The sequence below is a fragment of the Balaenoptera physalus genome (assembly GCF_965194825.1).
Source record: "Balaenoptera physalus genome assembly, chromosome: 5".
Taxonomy (NCBI): Eukaryota; Metazoa; Chordata; class Mammalia; order Artiodactyla; family Balaenopteridae; genus Balaenoptera; species Balaenoptera physalus.
This window is the reverse complement of record NC_138884.1, coordinates 100,702,319-100,722,874: the sequence shown is the minus strand read 5'-3', so window position 1 is coordinate 100,722,874 and position 20,556 is coordinate 100,702,319. Positions and strand designations below refer to the sequence as shown.

The following is a 20,556-nucleotide window of genomic DNA, read 5'->3' as shown; positions in this document are numbered from 1 at the left end:
TCCATGTTGTCCATCCATATATCACTAGTTCATTTTTATTGCTTAATAGTATTCTACTATATGTATGTATTACAAATTATTTGTTCATATGTAAATGATGCATATTTGGGTTATTCTACTGTTTGGTTACTATAAATAAAACTGCTTTAGACATTTGCATACATGTCCATAAGTGAACATAGGTTTTCAGTTCTCTCTGCTAAATATCCATAAGTAGGATTGCTGGATTTTGTTTTATTTTATCTCTCTATCTCTGTCTCTGTCTCTCTATCTCTATATCTGTATCTTTATGAAAAATTGCCAAACTATTTTCTAGAGTGGTGTACTATTTTACCTTTCACAAGCAATATATGAGGAGTTCTAGTTTTCCACATCATCATCAACACTTCGCATTATCAGTCATTTTAGTTTTACTATTTCAGTAGGAGGTAGTGATATCTCATTGCATTTTTAATTTGCACTTCCACAGTGACTAATGATGATGAGCTCTTTTCCTGTGCATATTTGCCCTCTGTGATTTTCTGTTTTCACAATTATCCTAATTGTGAATAAATATAGTTATTTTTTCCCTTACTGTATCTTTATCTTAAAATCTTGACATCAGGTAGTGAGAATTATCTTTTTCTTCTCATTGAATTTCTGCACAAATTTTAGAATCACCTCAATTTCTAAAAACAAAACAAAACAAAAACAAACCTGATGTAATTTGAATTGAGATTGCCTTGAATCTATTGATCAATTTGGCAAGAACTTACATATTAACAATATTTAGTCTTTGGACCATGAACAGTGTATTTTTTCATTTATTTAGGTCTTTAATTTTTCTCAGTAATGTTTTATAGTTTGTAGTGTACAGGCTTTGCACATATTTTGTTAAATTTATCCCTAAGTAAGTAATGTCTTATGATGCTACTAAAAAATGTATTCAATTTTCTTTTTCGATTTCCAATTATAGACTGTGAGTATATAAAAATACAATTGCCTTTGTTCCTATTGACCGTGCACCATGTGATCTTGCTAAAGTCAGTCATTTCTTTTTCTTTTTTTTGTGATATCTTTATTGGAGTATAACTGCTTTACAATGTTGTGTTAGTTTCTGTTGTACAAAAAGTGAATCAGCAATAAGTATACATATATCTCCATACCCCCTCCCTCTTAAGCCTCCCTCCCATCCTCCCTATCTCACCCCTCTAGGTCAAGAAGAGACATGTACCACAATGTTCATTGCAACACTATTTACAATTACCAGGACATGGAAGCAACCTAAATGTCCATCGACAGAGAAATGGATAAAGAAGATATGGCATATATATACAATGGAATATTACTCAGCCATAAAAAGGAACAAAATTGACTTATTTGTAATGAGGTGGATGGACCCAGAGTCTGTCATAAAGAGTGAAGTAAGTCAGAAATAGAAAAACAAATATCATATGCTAACGAACATATATGGAATCTAAAAAACGGTACTGATGAACATAGTGGCAGGACAGGAATAAAGACGCAGTCATTTCTTTTTGGAACTTTTTGTTTTGTAGATTTGTGGTGATGTTCTGTGTATAAAATTATGTTATTTTTGAATAAAGATAGGTTTTTTTTTCTTTTTGTGAGCATTTTGTTTCTTTTTCTTACCTTATACTCTTTGCTAGAACTTCTGGTTCAATGTGAATTAGAAGTGGTAAGGGCAGACATATTTGCCTTGTCTATGATCTTAGGGCAATATCAGTCTTCCACAATTAATATAATGTTATCTGTGGATTTTTAATAAAAGCCAATTTTTAATGTTAAAACTTCTAACATTAATTGTGAATTCAAATATAGTTTTTATATTTCTATGATTTTTATGTATTTATTTTAAACTCATTAGAGTTTTTATTATATTTTTGTTATATTTTCTTGATAAATTCAACCGGTTATTTTTATGTAGTGTAATACTTCTTGTTCTCAAGTCTACTTTGTCTGACATTAATAAGCCACTCCAATTTACTTTTGATTAGAGTTTGTGATGTATATTTGTGCATTCTTCTACTTTTAACAAATTTCTGTGTTTATATTTAACATTGATTTCTTTTAACAAATGTATGTCTTTATATTTAACATTAGATATTGCTTTTTGATCTGCTCTACAGTCTATCTCTTTTAATTTAGTGTTTATACAATTTGCGTTTAATATAATCTATTATCTGGCACTTTTTTTCTATTTGTCCCATCTATTTTTTGTTTCTTATTTTCACTTTTTGACTTATTTTAGATTGACCCCTTTTCATATTTTTTATCTTCAATATTAACTTATTTATTATACTTATTTTATCAGATGCTGTCATGTTTACAATATATGTCTTTAATTTATCATAGTATGCTGCCAGATCATATTATATAACTTTATGTAAAGCATAAGAAACTTAAAATGGAGTACGTCAATTTACTCCCTCCTACATTTTGTGCTATTTTTTGTCATATATTTTATTTCTACATAAGCTATAAGCTCCATGATACTTTGGTATTATTTTTACCTTAGACAGTCACTTATCACTTAAAGAGATTAAAAGTAATGAAAAACTATTTTATATTTACCCACATATTTATTCCTTTTCAGATGCATTCTTTTTTTGTGTAGATCCATATATTCTTCTGGTCTCATTATCCTTCTGCCTGAGAACTTACTTTAATATGTCTTGTAGTGCAAGTCTGTGATAAATTTTTTTAGCTTGCACATTCCTTAACACGTCTTTATGTCACCTTCATTTTAAAAATTGTATTAATAAACTTTATTTTTAGAATCATTTTAGATTAAGAGACATTTTTAGACTTACAGAAAAATTGAGTGAATAGATAGAGATTTCCCATGTACTCTCACACAAAGTTTCTCCTGTTATTAGCATCTACATTACTTTGGTATATTTGTTATGATTCATGAACCAGTATTAATATACTATGGTTCATAGTTTATTCAGATTTCTTTAGTTTTCAATCTACTATTCTTTTTCTGCTCCAGGATCCCATCTAAGATGCCACATTACATTTAGTTGCTATGTCTCCTTAGACTCCTTTTAGTTGTGACAGTTTCTCAAACTTTTCTTGTTTCTTTATGACCTTAACAATTTTGAGGAGTGCTGGTCAGGTTTTGTAAAATATCCTTCAATTTGTTTTATCTGATGTTTTTCTCATGATTAGACTGAGGTTGTAGCACTTGGGGAGGAAGATCACAGAGGTAAAGTGCCATTTTATCACATCATTTCAAGAGTACATTCTATCAGCATGACTTCTTATCACTCTTGTTGTTAGCTTTGATCACCTTGCCGACATAGTGTTTTTCAGGTTTCTCTGCTGTAAAGTTACTTTTTTTTCTCCCCTGTTTTCATACTGTCCCCTTTGGAAGGCAGCCATTTTGTGCCATCTACTCTGAAGGAGCGAGGAATCAGGATCCACCTCCTTTAGAGTGGATTATCTACTTGGAATTCTTCTGCATGGGAGCTATTTCTCTTTCCCATTTATTAATTTATTCAATCATTTATGCATACGTGTATGGATACACTGATATTTGTTTTGTACTTTGGTTTATAATCTAATACTATTTTATTTTTTTGCTCAAATTATTCCAAATTTGGCCATTGGAATCTTTTTCAGATAGCTCCAGTACCGTTTTGACATCCACATCAATTTAAAAAATTTTTATTTTATGCACTTTCTTACTTTCTGCCGTTATAAGATGCGCCAGGCTCATTTTGTACAGTTCCCATCCCAGTCCAAGAGCCAATAAGCCCTGTTTCCTTTTATTGGAATGGCATTAGAAACTAGTATCTGGAGGTTAGATATACTCATTGCTACTAGAGAGTTGTTTTGGGTTTTTTTTTTTTTTTTGCCTTCTTAACTGACAAAGCAAGGAAATATATGTGTATATGCTAACCCGTGTATGCACATACACCTATAAATATTTCTTTATGTAGACATTTGTATTTATATTAAGTTAAACATGAGTTCATACTGATGGCTCCAAATCTAACTATTAAAACATGAATCATTCTAGCTTCTTCCCTTAGCCAACATAAATTTCCACTCCAATAGTTGCAAATCTAGCTTCTGCCATCCTTCATTCATTTACTTAATTGTTCAGTTCCAGTATACACTTATAGCAGTATCATATTTGTTAACCTATACTTCCATGGGAAACTACTTTAACTACTAAAGGACTTATGTACAGTTCCTTTTGCCTTTAGCCTTGTGGACTTCATTCATTTCTAATGTGATTTAGGGCAGCACCTTTCCCCTACTTTCTTCCTTGAGGTTATTTCATACATTTGTAATATAATTAGATTCTCTTGTCATCCTCTGTATTCTCTACTAGGATTCTCTGACCTCTTAAAAGATTTTTTTAAATTTTCATACAATATTTTTTGTGTGTCAAACTATTGTTGGTTTTAATAATGTATAATGTCATGCGTTCATGATTACAGCATCCTAAAGTTTCACTGCACTAAAAATCTCCTGTGCTTCATCTATTTACTTCCTCAAACTCGAACTCCTGGCAACCACTGATCTTTTTACCAACTCTATACATTTGCCTTTTTCAGAATGTCATATAATTGGAATCATGCAGGTTATAGCACTTTCAGAATGGCTTCTTTCACTTAACAATGAACTTAAGGTTCCTCCGTGTCCTTTTATGTGGCTTAATAGCTTTTTCTTTTACTATTTAATAATATCTTATTGTATGGATACATCACAATTTGTTTATTTATTTATTGGAGAAATATTGGTTGCATTAATTTTTAGCAAATAAAGCTGTTATTCATGTGCAGGCATTTTTGTGGACTTAATTTTTCAACTCATTTGTACAAATATGTAGGAACATGATTATTGGTTCACATGTATGGTAAAAATGTGTTTAGATTTGTAAGAAACTGCCAAACTGTCTTGGAAAGTGGCTGTACTATTTTGCATTTCCACCACCAGAGTTCTTGTGCCTCATCCCCATCAGCATTTGGTATTGTCAGGTTTTTTTTGGATTTTAGCCATTCTAATAGGTTTGTAGTACTACCTCATTGTTGTAGTAATTTGTGATTCCATATTGTAGGTATTTGAAAACTTGTATATGCTTAATTTTTATCTGTTTATCTCCTTTGCAGAAGTCAGTTCAAATCTTTTGCCCATTTTTTAAAAATAAATTTATTTATTTATTTTGGGGTGTGCTGGGTCTGTGCAAGGGCTTTCTCTAGTTGTGGCGGCGAGCGGGGGCCACTCTTCATCGCGGTGTGCGGGCCTCTCACTGTCGCGGCCTGTCTTGTTGCAGAGCACAGGCTCCAGACGCACAGGCTCAGTAGCTGTGGCACACGGGCCCAGTTGCTCCGCGGCATGCGGGATTTTCCCAGACCAGGGCTCGAACCAGTGTCCCCTGCATTGGCAGGAAGATTCTCAACCACTGCGCCACCAGGGAAGCCCTTTTGCCCATTTTTAAGTTGAATTGTTTTCTTATTGTTGAGTTTCAAGTTCTTTGCATATTTTGGACATCAGTCCTTTATCAAATATGTGTTTTGTCAATATTTTCTTACACTCTGTGGCTTGTCTTTTCATTCTTTTAACAGTGTCCTTTGCAGAGAAAATATTTTATATTTTAATAAAGTCCAACTTATTAATTTTTTTCTATCATGGTTTATACTTTTGGTTGTATCTGAAAAAGTGTTAGGAAATCTAAGTTCATTTAAATTTTATTCTATGTTTTTTCTAAAAGTTTAAAATTTTTAGATTTTTAAATTAGGTCTATGATTAATTTTGATTAATTTTTGTAAGAGGTATAAGTTATGTGGCTAGATTAGGTGTTTGTTTTTATTTTTGTTTTTCTGGATATGGATAGCTAGTCCATTTGTTGAAAAAAAAAGGTTCTTTCTTTTTTTTTTTTTTTTTTTTTTTGCTTATTAGATGGTAGATTTAATGCTTTAGAAATAACAAAAACAAACAAACAAAAACCCCAAATAAGTCATCAATAATTTTAAAATTTCCCTGAGGTTGAAACAATGTGGTACACTTTCTTTTCTTTACCAATGATTCAAATAATAAAATACAACCCAAGTTTATCCTTTTGGTAAAATTTGTTCCATTGGAAGAGATTACATATGACAACTATACAATCTGGTACACAGTGTGACAAATGTACAATATAGTAATTATCAATAGAATGCATTTAAGGTTATATGTGTTACTTTTTTTTTTTTTTGTGATCACTGTTAGTTTTATTCTTTTTTTTTTTTTTTAACATCTTTATTGAAATATAATTGCCTTACAATGGTGTGTTAGCTTCTGCTTTATAACAAAGTGAATCAGTTATACACATACAATATGTTCCCATATCTCTTCCCTCTTGCATCTCCCTCCCTCCCACCCTCCCCATCCCACTCCTCTAGGTGGTCACAAAGCACCGAGCTGATCTCCCTGTGCTATGTGGCTGCTTCCCACTAGCTATCTAGTTTACATTTGGTAGTGTATATATGTCCATGACACTCTCTTACCCTGTCACATCTCACCCCACCCCCTCCCCATATCCTCAAGTCCATTCTCTAGTAGGTCTGTGTCTTTATTCCCGTCTTGCCACTAGGTTCTTCATGGCTGTTTTTTTTTTTTTCCCTTAGATTCCATATATATGTGTTAGCATACTGTATTTGTTTTTCTCTTTCTGACTTACTTCACTCTGTATGACAGACTCTAACTCCATCCACCTCATTACAAATACCTCCATTTCATTTCTTTTTATGGCTGAGTAATATTCCATTGTATATATGTGCCACATCTTCTTTATCCATTCATCTGTCGATGGACATTTAGGTTGCTTCCATGTCCTGGCTATTGTAAATAGAGCTGCAATGAACATTTTGGTACATGACTCTTTTTGAACTATGGTTTTCTCAGGGTATATGCCCAGTACTGGGATTGTTGGGTCATATGGTAGTTCTATTTGTAGTTTTTTAAGGAACCTCCATACTGTTCTCCATAGTGGCTGTATCAATTTACATTCCCACCAACAGTGCAAGAGTGTTCCCTTTCCTCGACACCCTCTCCAGCATTTATTGTTTCTAGATTTTTTGATGATGGCCATTCTGATCGGTGTGAGATGATATCTCATTGTAGTTTTGATTTGCATTTCTCTAATGATTAATGATGTTGAGCATTCTTTCATGTGTTTGTTGGCAATCTGTATACCTTCTTTGGAGAAATGTCTATTTAGGTCTTCTGCCCATTTTTGGATTGGGTTGTTCGTTTTTTTGTTATTGAGCTGCATGAGCTGCTTGTAAATCTTGGAGATTAATCCTTTGTCAGTTGCTTCATTTGCAAATATTTTCTCCCATTCTGAGGGTTGTCTTTTGGTCTTGTTTATGGTTTCCTTTGCTGTGCAAAAGCTTTTAAGTTTCATTAGGTCCCATTTGTTTATTTGTGTTCTTATTTCCATTTCTCTGGGAGCTGGGTCAAAAAGAATCTTGCTGTGATGTATGTCATAGAGTGTTCTGCCTATAAAAAGGTTCTTTCTTAATTATATTACCATCGCTCCTTTATCAAAGTTCATTTAATTATAATTATGTGGGACTAATTCTAGGCTCTCTATTCTGTTCCCTATTCTTTTGTTAAAACCATGCTGTCTTTATCACTGTAGCTTTATAGTAAGTTTGAGGCTGGGTAATGTCAGTCCTCCACTTTGTTCTTTGTCCTCAATACTGTGTTGGTTACTCTTGTTCTTTTACATTTTCATATAAACCTTGGAAGCATTTTGTCAATATCCACAAAACAGCTTACTGGTATTTTGTATGGATTGTGTTGAATCAGTAGATCAAGTTGAGAAGAATTGACATCTCAAAAATATTGAATCTTTCAACCCATGAACATGGACTATATCTCCATTTATTTAGATTTTTAAAAATTCTTTCATCAGAGTTTTACAGTTCTCACATATAGATCCTGTGTGTATTTTGTTAAATGTGTACCTAAATATTTTATTTCTGATGTTAATGTAAATGGTATGGTATTTTACATTCAAATGCTAATATTGTGTATTGACCTTGTATCCTATGACCTTGCTGTAATCAATTATTAGTTCCTGAATTTTTTCAATGTATTGGGTTTTTCTACATAGACAACCTGTCACCTTTAAAAAAAGAAAAGAAAAGAAAAGGAAAAACAGTTTTCTTTCTGTTCTATTTGTATACCTTTATTACCTTTCCTTGTCCTAGGTAGGACTCCTACTATAATGTGGAAGAAAAAGTGGGGAGAAGAAGACATTCTTGCTTTATTCCTGATCTTAAGGGGAAATTATCCTGGTAACTCACTATTAAGTAAATGTTAGCTGAAGGTAGTTCGTAGATGTTATTTATGAAAGTTATCGTCTATTATTACTTTTCTGAGAGTTTTTATCATGAATACATGTTGGATTTTGTCCAATGCATTTTCTGCCTCAATTGATATAATTTTTCTTCTTTAGCCTATTGATATAGTAGATTACATAAATTGATTTTCGAATGTGGAACTGGCCTAGCATAACTTGAATAAATCCCACTTTGTCATTTTGTATAATTCTTTTTGTACATTATTGAATTCAATTTGCTAATATTTTGTTGAGGATTTTTGATCTATGTTCATAAAAGACATTGACATGTAGTATTCTTTTTTGTAATGTCTTTATCTGGTTTTGGTATTAGTGTAACGTCAGCATCGTAGCGTTAGGAAATCTTTCTTCTGTTTCTATTTTCTGAAAGAGATTGTAAAGAATTGTAATTGTTTCTTTCTTAAATGTTTGGTAGAATTCACCAGTGAAACCATCTTGGTCAGGTGCTCTTTGTTTTAGAAGGTTATTAATTATTTGTTTAATTTCTTTAATAATTATAGGCCAATTCTATGATCTATTTCTGCTTTTGTGAGAGCTTTGGTAGTGTGTGTCTTTCAAAGAATTGGCCCATTTCATCTAAATTATCAAATCTGTGGGCCTAGAGTTGCTCAGAATATTTCCTTATTGTCATCTTAACTGAGAGGATCCATGGGATCTGTGGTGATGACACTTACTTCATTCATGATATTAGTACATCTGTGCCTTCTTTTTTCTTCATTAGTTAGTGTGGTATCTGTTTCTCCATCCTTTTTCTTTTAACCTATTTATGTCTTTATATTTAAAGCAAGTTCTTGTAGACTACATATAGATGGGCCTTTTTTAAAAAATCAGTTTGAGTCTGTCTTTTAGTTGTATTTAGACCATTCACATTAAAATTGATTATTGATATATTTTGATTAGTATCTACCATGTTTATAATTGTTTTATGTTTGTTGCATTTGCCTTTTTCCTATCATTTTATTTTCTCCTCTTTTATTTTTGTGCCTTCTCTGGTTTTAATTGAGCATTTTATATTATTCTACTTTTCTCTTAGCATATCAAGTTCAATTCTTTTAAAAGTTTTTTAGTGTCTAACCTAGAATTTGCAATGTATATTTACAACTATTCTAAGTCCACCTTCAAATAATACTATACCAACTTCATGGATAACGTCAAGTACCTTGTAACAGACTTTCCCCAATTTCTCTCTTCTGCCCCATATAAATTGCTCTAGTTTCTTTCACCTATCCATATGTTATTAGCACTCAATATATTGGTACTTTTATTTCGTTGAATAAACATTTATCTATTAAGAATTTTAAAGTATATGATTTTATTTTACCTAAGTTTATTCCTTTGCCACCACTGTTTTTTATGTAGTTCCCATTTTCTACCTATGTATTCCCCTTCTATCTGAAGAACTTCTTTTAATATTTCTTGCAGGGCGGGTCCACTGACAATGAATCCCATCATTTCTTGTTTGTCTGAGAAAGTCTATTTATTCCTGACTTTTGGAGGATAATTTCTCTGGATATAGAATTCTAGATCGGTGGTTTTGTTTTCCCTTTGACACCTTAAATATTATATTTTACTCTACTCTCTTCTTTTTGTATCGTTTCTGATGGGAGGCCCACTGTAATTCTTAAGCCTGTTTCTCTATAAGTAAGGTATATTTTTTCTCTTGGGCTTTTGATTTTTTACAAAATTTTCTCTTTGTCTTTGGTTTCCTGTTATTTTAATATTATTTGCCTACACGTAGGGCTTTTTGTTTGTTTGCTTTCTTTTTATATTTTTCTTGCTTGGTGTTATCTGAACTACCTGGATCTATTGTTTGGTGTCTGCCATTATTCTGGAAAGTTTTCAGCCATTATTAATTCAAATAGTTGTTCTGGTTATATTTCAAATGGTTATGCTTATCCTTTCCCTGCCTAAAACCCAAGGGGATGTTTCTTGGTTCTTCAGTTCAAGAAACTGATGGAGTTCCTGGAGGTAAATACCATGAAAATATATGTTTATGTGTGAGGAGTAGAGGGGTCTAAGACCACAACCCCTAGGACTTTCTCATTCCCACACTAGGGAATCAGCAGTTTGTTAAAATTACTTTTCAGACATTCCTACCACTGTGTGGCTCCAGTGGCTTCTGCTAAGGGTTAGGTGATCTTGGTTGTAATTTTCTATCTTCTCCTGTCTCTCCTGCTTTGAGGGTGGCAGTTTTCTCTATGACCTCAATTCTATGATGGGTCTAAGAAAAGTCATTGATTTTCAGTTTGTTCAGTTTTTTCTTGTTGTAAAAATTAGAGTGATGACTTCCAAGCTCTTTACATGTTGGATCAGAAACCAGAAGTCTTGCCTTTGTTTTGCAAAGGTATTTTCACTGGATATAAATTTCCAGGTTGATAGTTTTCTCTCCCAGTTCTTTAAAGATGTTCCACTATCCTCTCACTTGATTTGTTTCCAATGAGAAATATATTCTCATCCTTATCTTTGAACATATGAGGAGAAATAAAACAATCTGGGGTCTGAGAAGAGGGAGAAAAGGCTTTAAAATCACACAAAACATTTATTTAAAGATGAATTACCACATCTGGAACAAGAAAGATGGGATAATATGTCATTTTGAGGAGGACAACTGTGGCAGATGAGCTGCTAGTCTTGGGATGATTTTGTCACCTTCAATACGTTTTGGGTCCACAGAACTGAGTAAAAAGTGAGGTTAAACATAGTTTTCTTCCCACGCCTTCATGAATAAGATGGTGAGAGCCGCTGATACCTGGGGAAGTAGAGCACTCTTCTAAAAGAAGTGATAAAGAAACGTATAACAAAATATGGTCAGCTTTAGGAGAAGTCTCAATAAGTCAAATATTAAGACCCTAAGTTCAAGAACATGGCAGGAGAAATGACAAATATGACAGTGGTATTAAAAACTCTGGTTTTCCCTCAGAGAAAAAGCAGACTCCTATAAATCAAGCATAAACTAAATAGTACTTAATCACAATTGAAACTTGGGAAGTAAGCAGAGGTGCCCCAAAGATTCTGGATACCTAAAAATATTCTTGCATTAGATGATATTTCCAATTATTTACCTATAAGTGAATTCCCTCAGTTACAGGATTAAGTCCCAGAGATTTAAAACAAACTCATAAGCATAGCTTCTTAGACCAGTGATATTAAAGGGCACAATGTTTCATTCAATCATTAGTGGCCATTCTCTTAATGAGTTAAATGCACGCCACATAGAATGCAATCATGATATGCTTAATTTATTATAACATTTTACTTGATGGCAGGGAATGTTTGACATAATCTCCACTTTGGCCTCCAAAAACTTACACACTAAGAACAAACAAAACTGACATAGCAAGCCTAAAAATTTTGGAGGTATAATAAATGTATTATACTAATGTATAACCTGAAAGCAGAGTATTGTAATATAGGTCTTGTGGCATGAAGGCATCCAAGTGAGAAATAAGTCCAAAGTAGACTATAACTCAAGAGGAAAAAGGATCTAAGTGTTTAGATTGGGTACGCAAATCATGGTTCTCTTTGTGGGTGATTTTATTTATTCAATCAATGTTATTGAAAATCAGATATATCACATACATTTCACTGGGAAAAATAATGATTCCAGATCTATTGCTTTTTTTGAAAGGAATTTACATTCTGAAGGGATAGACTAGTAAGCAGGTGGTTAAATACAGCGGGTCATGTTCCCTAATAGGGATAGTTACAGGTTGTCATGAAAGTGCATAAGAAACCCTGTGTGAATGAGGAAGGAGGAAAGAAGGTCATCTAATTAAAAGAATAAATGCCAAAATGAAGACTAAAAATATGCATATCTCCCCATCACATTATCTTTAAATATTTTGGGGTAAGGATAAGGAGATTTATAAAGATTGTCCCATGTTTCTCAAGGTCCAGTCATCATCAAGCCAGCTTTCAAATTTGGCATTGTCCTGTACCAACTGTACTGGTTCTTAATATTTTTCTTTATATTGATTTACATTTTTGTTTAAATCATTTTGTATAAAAAAAGAGAGTTTATATTTCCAGTATAAAAGGAAGTCAATTACACATTAAGTAATCACATAAAAGGTGAAATGAAAACAAAATAATATTTTAGATATTATTGTTAGATATTATTTTTTTGCCTAGGAAGACTGAACACAAGAAGATGGGTAAGAATTTAAAATGTATTAAAGGGAGACCTTCAAGATGGTGGAGGAGTAAGACATGGAGATCACCTTCCTCCCCACAAATACATCAGAAATACATCTACATGTAGAACAACTCCTACAGAACACATACTGAATGCTGGTAGAAGAACTCAGACTTCCCAAAAGGCAAGAAACTCCCCACATACCTGGGTAGGGCATAAGAAAAAAAAAAAAAAAAACAGAGACAAAAGAATAAGAACAGGACTTGCACCTCTGGGAGGGAACTGTGAAAGAGGAAAAGTTTCCACACACTAGGAAGCCTCTTCACTGGCAGAGATGGGGGGTGGCGAGGGGGAAGCTTCGGAGCCACGGAGGAGAGCACAGCAATAGGGCTGCAGAGGGCAAGGTGGAGAGATTCCCACACAGATGATCTGTGCTGACCAGCATTCACCAGCCTGAGAGGCTTCTCTGCTCACCCGCTGGGGTGGGTGGGGTTTAGGAGATGAGGCTCAGGCTTTGGAGGTCAGATCCCAGGGAGAGGACTGGGGTTGACTGCATAAACACAGCCTGAAGGGGGCTAGTGCACCACAGCTAGCCAGGAGGGAGTCCAGGAAAAAATCTGGAACTGCTTAAGAGGCAAGAGACCATTGTTTTGGGGTGTGCGAGGAGAGGGGATTCAGAGCACCGCCTAAATGAGCTCCAGAGACGGGTGCGAGCACGGCTATCAGCATGGACCCCAGAGACAGTCATGAAATGCTAAGACTGCTGTTGCAGCCACCAAGAAGCTTGTGTGCAAGCACAGGTCACTGTCCACACCACCCCTCCCGGGAGCCTGTGCAGCGCCCCACTGCCAGGGTCCCGTGATCCAGGGACAACTTCCCCAGGAGAACACACGGCACACCTCAGGCTGTTGCAACATCATGCCGGCCTCTGCTGCTATAAGCTCGCCCCACTTTCCATACCCCTCCCTTCCCCCCGGCCTGAGTGAGCCAGAGCCCCCTAATCAGCTGCAACTTTAACCCCGTCCTGTCTGAGCAAAGAACAGACACCCTCAGGCGACCTACAGGCAGAGGTGGGGCCAAATCCAAAGCTGAACCCCAGGAGCTGTGCGAACAAAGAAGACAAAGGGAAATTTCTCCCAGCAGCCTCAGGAGCAGCAGATTAAATCTCCACAATCAACTTGATGTACCTGTATCTCTGGAATACCTGAATAGACAACAACTCACCCCAAAATTGAGGTGGTGGACTTTGGGAGCAACTGTAGACTTGGGGTTTGCTTTCTACGTCTAATTTGTTTCTGGGTTTATATTTATCGTAGTTTAGTATTTAGAGTTTATTATCATTTGTAGATTTGTTTACTGATTTGGTTGCTCTCTTCCTTTTTTTTTATATATAGATATATAAATTTTTTCTATTTTCTCTTTTTGTGAGTGTGTATGTGTATGCTTCTTTGTGTGATTTTGTCTGTATAGCTTTGCTTTTACCATTTGTCCTAGGATTCACTCTGTCCGTTTTTTTTTTTTTCTTTATGTATAATTTTTAGTGCTTGTTATAATTGGTGGATTTGTTTCTTGGTTTACTTGCTCTCTTCTTTCTTACTTTCTTTTTATTGTTATTTTTAAATTTTTTAATTTTTAATAATTTTTTTTATTTTTTATTTTAATAACTTCATTTTCTTTTCTTTCTTTCTTTCTCCCTTTTCTTCTGAGCTGTGTGACTGACAGGGTATTGGTGTTTTGGTCTGGTGTCAGGCCTGTGCTTCTGAGGTGGGAGAGCCCAATTTAGGACACTGGTCCACCAGAGATCTCCCGGCTCCACATAATATCAAACAGCAAAAGCTGTCCCAGAGATCTCCATCTCAATGTGAAGACCCAGCTCCATTCAATGATCAGCAAGCTACAGTGCTGGACATCCTATGCCAAACTACTAGCAAGACAGGAACACAACCCGACGCATTAGCAGAGAGGCTGCCTAAAATCATAATAAGGTCACAGACACCTCAAAACACACCACTGGAGGTGGTCCTGCCCACCAGAAAGACAAGATCCAGCCTCATCCACCAGAACACAGGCACCAGTCCCCTCCACCAGGAACCCACTGAACCAACCTAAGCCACTGGGGGCAGACACCAAAAACAACAGGAAGTATGAACCTGCAGCCTGCAAAAAGGAGACCCCAAATACAGTAAGTTAAGCAAAATGGGAAGACAGAGAAACACACAGCAGATGAAGGAGCAAGGTAAAAACCCACCAGACCAAACAAATGATGAAGAAACAGGCAGTCTACCTGAAAAAGAATTCAGAGTAATGATAGTAAAGATGATCCAAAATCTTGGAAATAAAATTGAGAAAATAAAAGAAATGTTTAACAGGACCTAGAAGAACTAAAGAGGAAACAAACAATGATGAACAACACAATAAAAGAAATTTAAAATTCTCTAGAAGGAGTCAATAGCAGAATAACTGAGGCAGAAGAAGGGATAAGTGACCTGGAAGATAAAATAGTGGAAATAACTACTGCAGAGCAGAATAAAGAAAAAAGAATGAAAAGAATTGAGGACAGTTTCAGAGATCTGTGGGACAACATTAAATGCACCAACATCCGAATTATAGGGGTCTCAGAGGAAGAAGAGAAAAAGAAAGGGACTGAGAAAATATTTGAAGAGATTATAGTTGAAAACTTCCTTAATATGAGAAAGGAAATTGTCAATCAAGTCCAGGAAGTGCAGAGAGTCCCATACGGAATAAATCCATGGAGAAACATGCCAAGACACAAAGTAATCAAACTATCAAAAATTAAATACAAAGAAAAAATATTAAAAGCAAGAAGGGGAAAACAACCAATAACATACAAGGGAATCCCCATAAAGTTAACAGCTGATCTTTCAGCAGAAACTCTGCAAGCCAGAAGCGAGTGGTAGGACATATTTAAAGTGATGACAGGGAAAAACCTACAACCAAGATTACTCTAGTCAGCAAGGATCTCATTCAGATTTGATGGAGAAATTAAAACCTTTACAGAAAAGCAAAAGCTAAGAGAATTCAGCACCACCAAACCAGCTTTACAACAAATGCTAAAGGAACTTCTCTAGGCAGGAAACACAAGAGAAGGAGAAGACCTACAATAACAAACCCAAAACAATTAAGAAAATGGTAATAGGAACATACATATCGATAACTACCTTAAATGTAAATGGAATAAAGGCTCCAAGCAAAAGGCATAGACTGGCTGAATGGATACAAAAACAAGACCCATATATATGCTGTCTACAAGAGACCCAGTTCACACCTAGGAACACATACAGACTGAAAGTGAGGGGATGGAAAAAGATATTCCATGCAAATGGAAATCAAAAGAAAGCTGGAGTAGCAATTCTCATGTAAGGCAAAATAGTCTTTAAAATAAAGACTATTACAAGAGACAAAGAAGGACACTACATAATGATCAAGGGATCAATTCAAGAAGAAGATATAACAATTGTAAATATTTATGCACCCAACATAGGAGCACCTCAATACATAAGGCAAATGCTAACAGCCATAAAAGGGGAAATCTACAGTAACACAATAATAGTAGGGGACTTTAACAGCCCACTTTCACCAATGGACAGATCATCCAAAATAAAAATAAATAAGGAAACACAAGCTTTAAATGATACATTAAACAAGATGGACTTAATTGATATTTATAGGATATTCCATCCAAAAACAACAGAATACACTTTCTTCTCAAGTGTTCATGGAACATTCTCCAGGATAGATCGTATCTTGGGTCACAAATCAAGCCTTGGTAAATTTAAGACAATTGAAATCTTATCAAGTATCTTCTCTGACCACAACGCTATGAGACTAGATATCAATTACAGGAAAAAAATCTGTAAAAATTACAAACACATGGAGGCTAAACATTACACTACTTAGTAACCAAGAGATCACTGAAGAAATCAAACAGGAAGTCAAAAGATACCTAGAAACAAATGAAAACACGAGAACCCAAAACCTATGGGATGCAGAAAAAGCAGTTCTAAGAGGGAAGACACTGATGAAAGAAATTAAAGATGATACAAACAGTTGGAGAGATATACTATATTCTTGGATTGGAAGAATCAACATTGTGAGAATGACTATACTACCCAAAGCAATCTACAGATTCCATGCAATACCTATCAAAATACCAATGGCATTTTTCACAGTACTAGAATTAAAAATTTCACAATTTGTATGGAAACAAAAAAGACCCTGAATAGCCAAAGCAATCTTGAGAAAGAAAAACGGAGCTGGAGGAATCAGGCTCCTGGACTTCAGACTATACTACAAAGCTACAGCAATCAAGACAGTAGAGTACTGGCACAAAAACAGAAGTATAGATCAATGGAACAGGATAGAAAGCCCAGAGATAAACCCATGCACCTATGGTCACCTTATTTTTGATAAAGGAGGCAAGAATATACAATGGAGAAAAGATAACCTCTTCAATAAGTGGTGCTGGGAAAACTGGACAGCTACACATAAAAGAATGAAATTAGAACACTCCCTAACACCATATACAAAAATAAACTCAAAATGGATTAAAGACCTAAATGTAAGGCCAGACACTATAAAACTCTTAGAGGAAAACATAGGCAGAACACTCTATGACATAAATCACAGCAAGTTGCTCTTTTGACCCACCTCCTACAGAAATGGAAATAAAACCAAAATAAACAAATGGGACCTAATGAAACTTAAAAGCTTTTGCAAAACAAAGGAAACCATAAATAAGACGAGAAGACAATCCTCTGAATGGGAGAAAATATTTGCAAATGAGGCAACTGACAAAAGAGTAATCTCCAAAATTTACAAGCAGCTCATGCAGCTCAATTTCAAAAAAACAAACAACCCAATCCAAAAATGGGCAGAAGACCTAAATAGACATTTCTCCAAAGAAGGTATACAGATTGCCAACAAACACATGAAAGGATGCTCAACATCACTAATCATTAGAGAAATGCAAATCAAAACTACAATGAGGTATCCCTTCACACCTGTCAGAATGGCCATCATCAGAAAATCTACAAACAATAAATGCTGGAGAGGGTGTGGAGGAAAGGGAACCCTCTTGCACTGTTGCTGGGAATGTAAATTGATACAGCCACTATGGAGAACAGTATGGAGGTTCCTTAAAAAACTAAATATAGAACTACCATAAGATCCAGCAATCCCACTACTGGGCATATACCCTGAGAAAACCATAATTCAAAAAGAGTCATGTATCACAATGTTCATTGCAGCTCTATTTACAATAACCAGGGCATGGAATCAACCTAAGTTTCCATCGACAGATGAATGGATAAAGAAGATGTGGCACATATATACAATGGAATATTACTCAGCCATAAAAAGAAACAAAATTGAGTTATTTGTAGTGAGGTGGATGGACCTAGAGTCTCATACAGAGTGGAGTAAGTCAGAAAGAGAAAAACAAATACCGTATATTAACACATATATATGTTTTATATGTATATATTAAAAACAATGGTTCTGAAGAACCTAGGGGCAGGACAGGAATAAAGTCGCAGATATAGAGAATGGACTTGAGGACACAGGGAGTGGGAAGTGTAAGCTGGGACGAAGTGAGAGAGTGGCATGGATATATATACACTACCCAATGTAAAATAGATAGCTAGTGGGAAGCAGCCGCATAGCACAGGGAGATCGTCTTGGTGCTTTGTGACCACCTGGAGGGGTGGGATAGGGAGGGTGGGAGGGAGACGCAAGAGGGAGGGGATATAGGGATATATGTATAGCTGATTCACTTTGTTATAAAGCAGAAACTAACACACCATTGTAAAGGAAGTATATTCCAATAAAGATGTTAAAATAAATAAATAAATAAAATGTATTAAAGATGGACAGAATTACACTGAGAATTTCTCCTTGACTTAATCAGACTGAAAGAATTAAGATGACTCTATCTTTCTACTTGATTTGAAGTTTAGATACCACAAACTAAATCCATTACATATGTTTGCTAAAATCTTAAGTCACATAGTAAGTGTTCCACATTTTGGGAAAGGCTGGGATACACACAACAAATATTTAGGAGGAGTAGGTAAATCCTGAAGCTAAAGGAAGGAAAGAAAGTCAGAAATTCTGATGTTTTAAAATAGAAACATATCTCTTTGGAAGTTAGACATCGAGTCCAGCCACATACTGAGTATCAGGCTCCATCTAATAGCATCTGTGTATTTTCATGTTACATTCTGACCCTTCCATTATTAGATCCTATATCATTATATTGAATTGAAGTCAGGCTCTATGTAATTCCCAGACACTGGTTCTATTGATGACTTCCTGAGTGACTCATGGTCCCTTGAGGATAACGGAGTGTAATTCCTCTTATACTGGATATACATTCACCTGTTATCTCTCTCAATAACAAATGAATGAAAGTATTTTATAAGAATAGCCCCAATCTTCTCTAGTTTATAACAAGTAAGACTCAATCCCAGGCTAGTGGTTTTTAATTATTTTTCATCCTTTGGGATTCACCTATCAACTGGAAAACAGTGTGTCCCACTGGGAGATGGATGGGAGAACTATAGTTCCAGGGCACGAAGCAAGTCTATTTTGGGTTTCTCCCTGCTTTATAAAGATCTGGAGATCAGTGTCATTTTCTCTAGTTTTCTCTTTTCTGGTATAAACATCCTCAGATACTTCAAGCTCTAATTTGGAGTTTGTTTTTTTTACCCTTATCACTTGGATTGTCCTCATTTTAGTGGACCTTGGTTTGCTAGTATCTCTGAATTCATGTGATCATTTGAGTTACTACATTTCATTGTTGTCTCATAAAGAAATTGTAGTCAATGAAAACCTTAAATATTTTATTTTCTTTTCTCTTTTTTCCATATGAATTGCTGGTTTTCAATAGCTCTTTTAGGATAAGCTTGGCTCCACGTCTGCCGGAATTTCCATACAAGAAATAGGGTAAAATTAGAGGGAGGCTGACAAAATGGTTGAGAATAAAAGAAAATAAAGCAGTGAACTTCAAGTGTGGCATATGTTAAATTATATACTTATTTAATGTGCATTAAAATATAACTAATCAAGATGGTGTAGTAGAAGAACGTGGAACTCACCTCCTCCCACAAATACATCAAAAATACATCTACAAATAGAACAATTTTCACAGAACACCTACTGAACACCAGCAGAAGACCTCAAACACCTGAAAGGACAAATTGGTTAGGATGAAAGGAAAACACAAAAAAGAGGAAGCAAAATGGGACCTGTGCCCCTGGGAGGGAGCTGAAAAAGAGGAAAGGGTCCCGCACCCTGGGAAGCCCTGTCACTGGTGGGGAGACCAGCTGGGACAGAAAGGGAGCTTCAGAGGCTCAGAGGAGAGCACAACAAATGGTTTGTGGCAGGCAAAACAGAAAGAGACATGCACAAATGGTCCATCCCACTGACCTGCGTGCCCCAGTCTGAGAGGTGCGTCCAGTGGTACAGGCAGGGGCTGGGTGCTGGAATTCAGGATTCAGAGGACAGACGCAAGGAGAGGACTGGTGTTGGCTGAACCAAGACAGCCTGAAGGGGTTGGAGCATGGTACCTCTGCAACCAGGGTTGTTCGTGGAAGAAACCCGGGCCCACCATAGGAGCAAAGCACCATTGTTAAGTGGTGCACAAAGCGGGTGGGCAGGGCACCATAGCAGCCTCTTTCTCCATATGCCAGCCCCTACTTGGCCTCTGCAGGCTCCGGGTGAGTGAGCCCCAGCCATCTCTTTGGGAGCTTCTGCACCAACCTCCACTTTGGCAGGACCTGGGAGCAGACACCAGAGGGTCACCCACGTGCCGAGGTGGGGCTGAAACCACAGCTGAGCCCCAGGAGCCATGCAACTTAGGAAGCAGGGCTGAAATCTCTCCTCATGGCTGTGTGAGCCATTGATTTACACCTCCACTGACAGCTTTGTAAATTCAGAGCCTGCGGGACATCCCGAGTGGAAAACGAGTGTTCCTGCAGCTGGGACAGGTCTGGCATTAGCAGTTGTGGACTTTGTGTGTGTGTGCACGCAGGGGCTG

General features: G+C 35.8%; 1 long non-coding RNA gene across 7 annotated transcripts in view; it reads left to right on the top strand.

Annotated features, from left to right (window-relative positions):
- Positions 1 to 15,699, top strand: part of LOC309660941 — a 244,056-nt gene extending 228,357 nt beyond the window's left edge. For 5 of the 7 annotated variants that reach the window (XR_014263729.1, XR_014263730.1, XR_014263731.1 and 2 more), the window contains 2 exons: positions 1,195 to 5,876; positions 7,508 to 14,197. This is a non-coding gene — a long non-coding RNA (uncharacterized lncRNA). The other 2 variants (XR_014263728.1, XR_014263727.1) reach the window with 2 other exon arrangements.
- Positions 15,700 to 20,556: the final 4,857 nt, after the last annotated feature.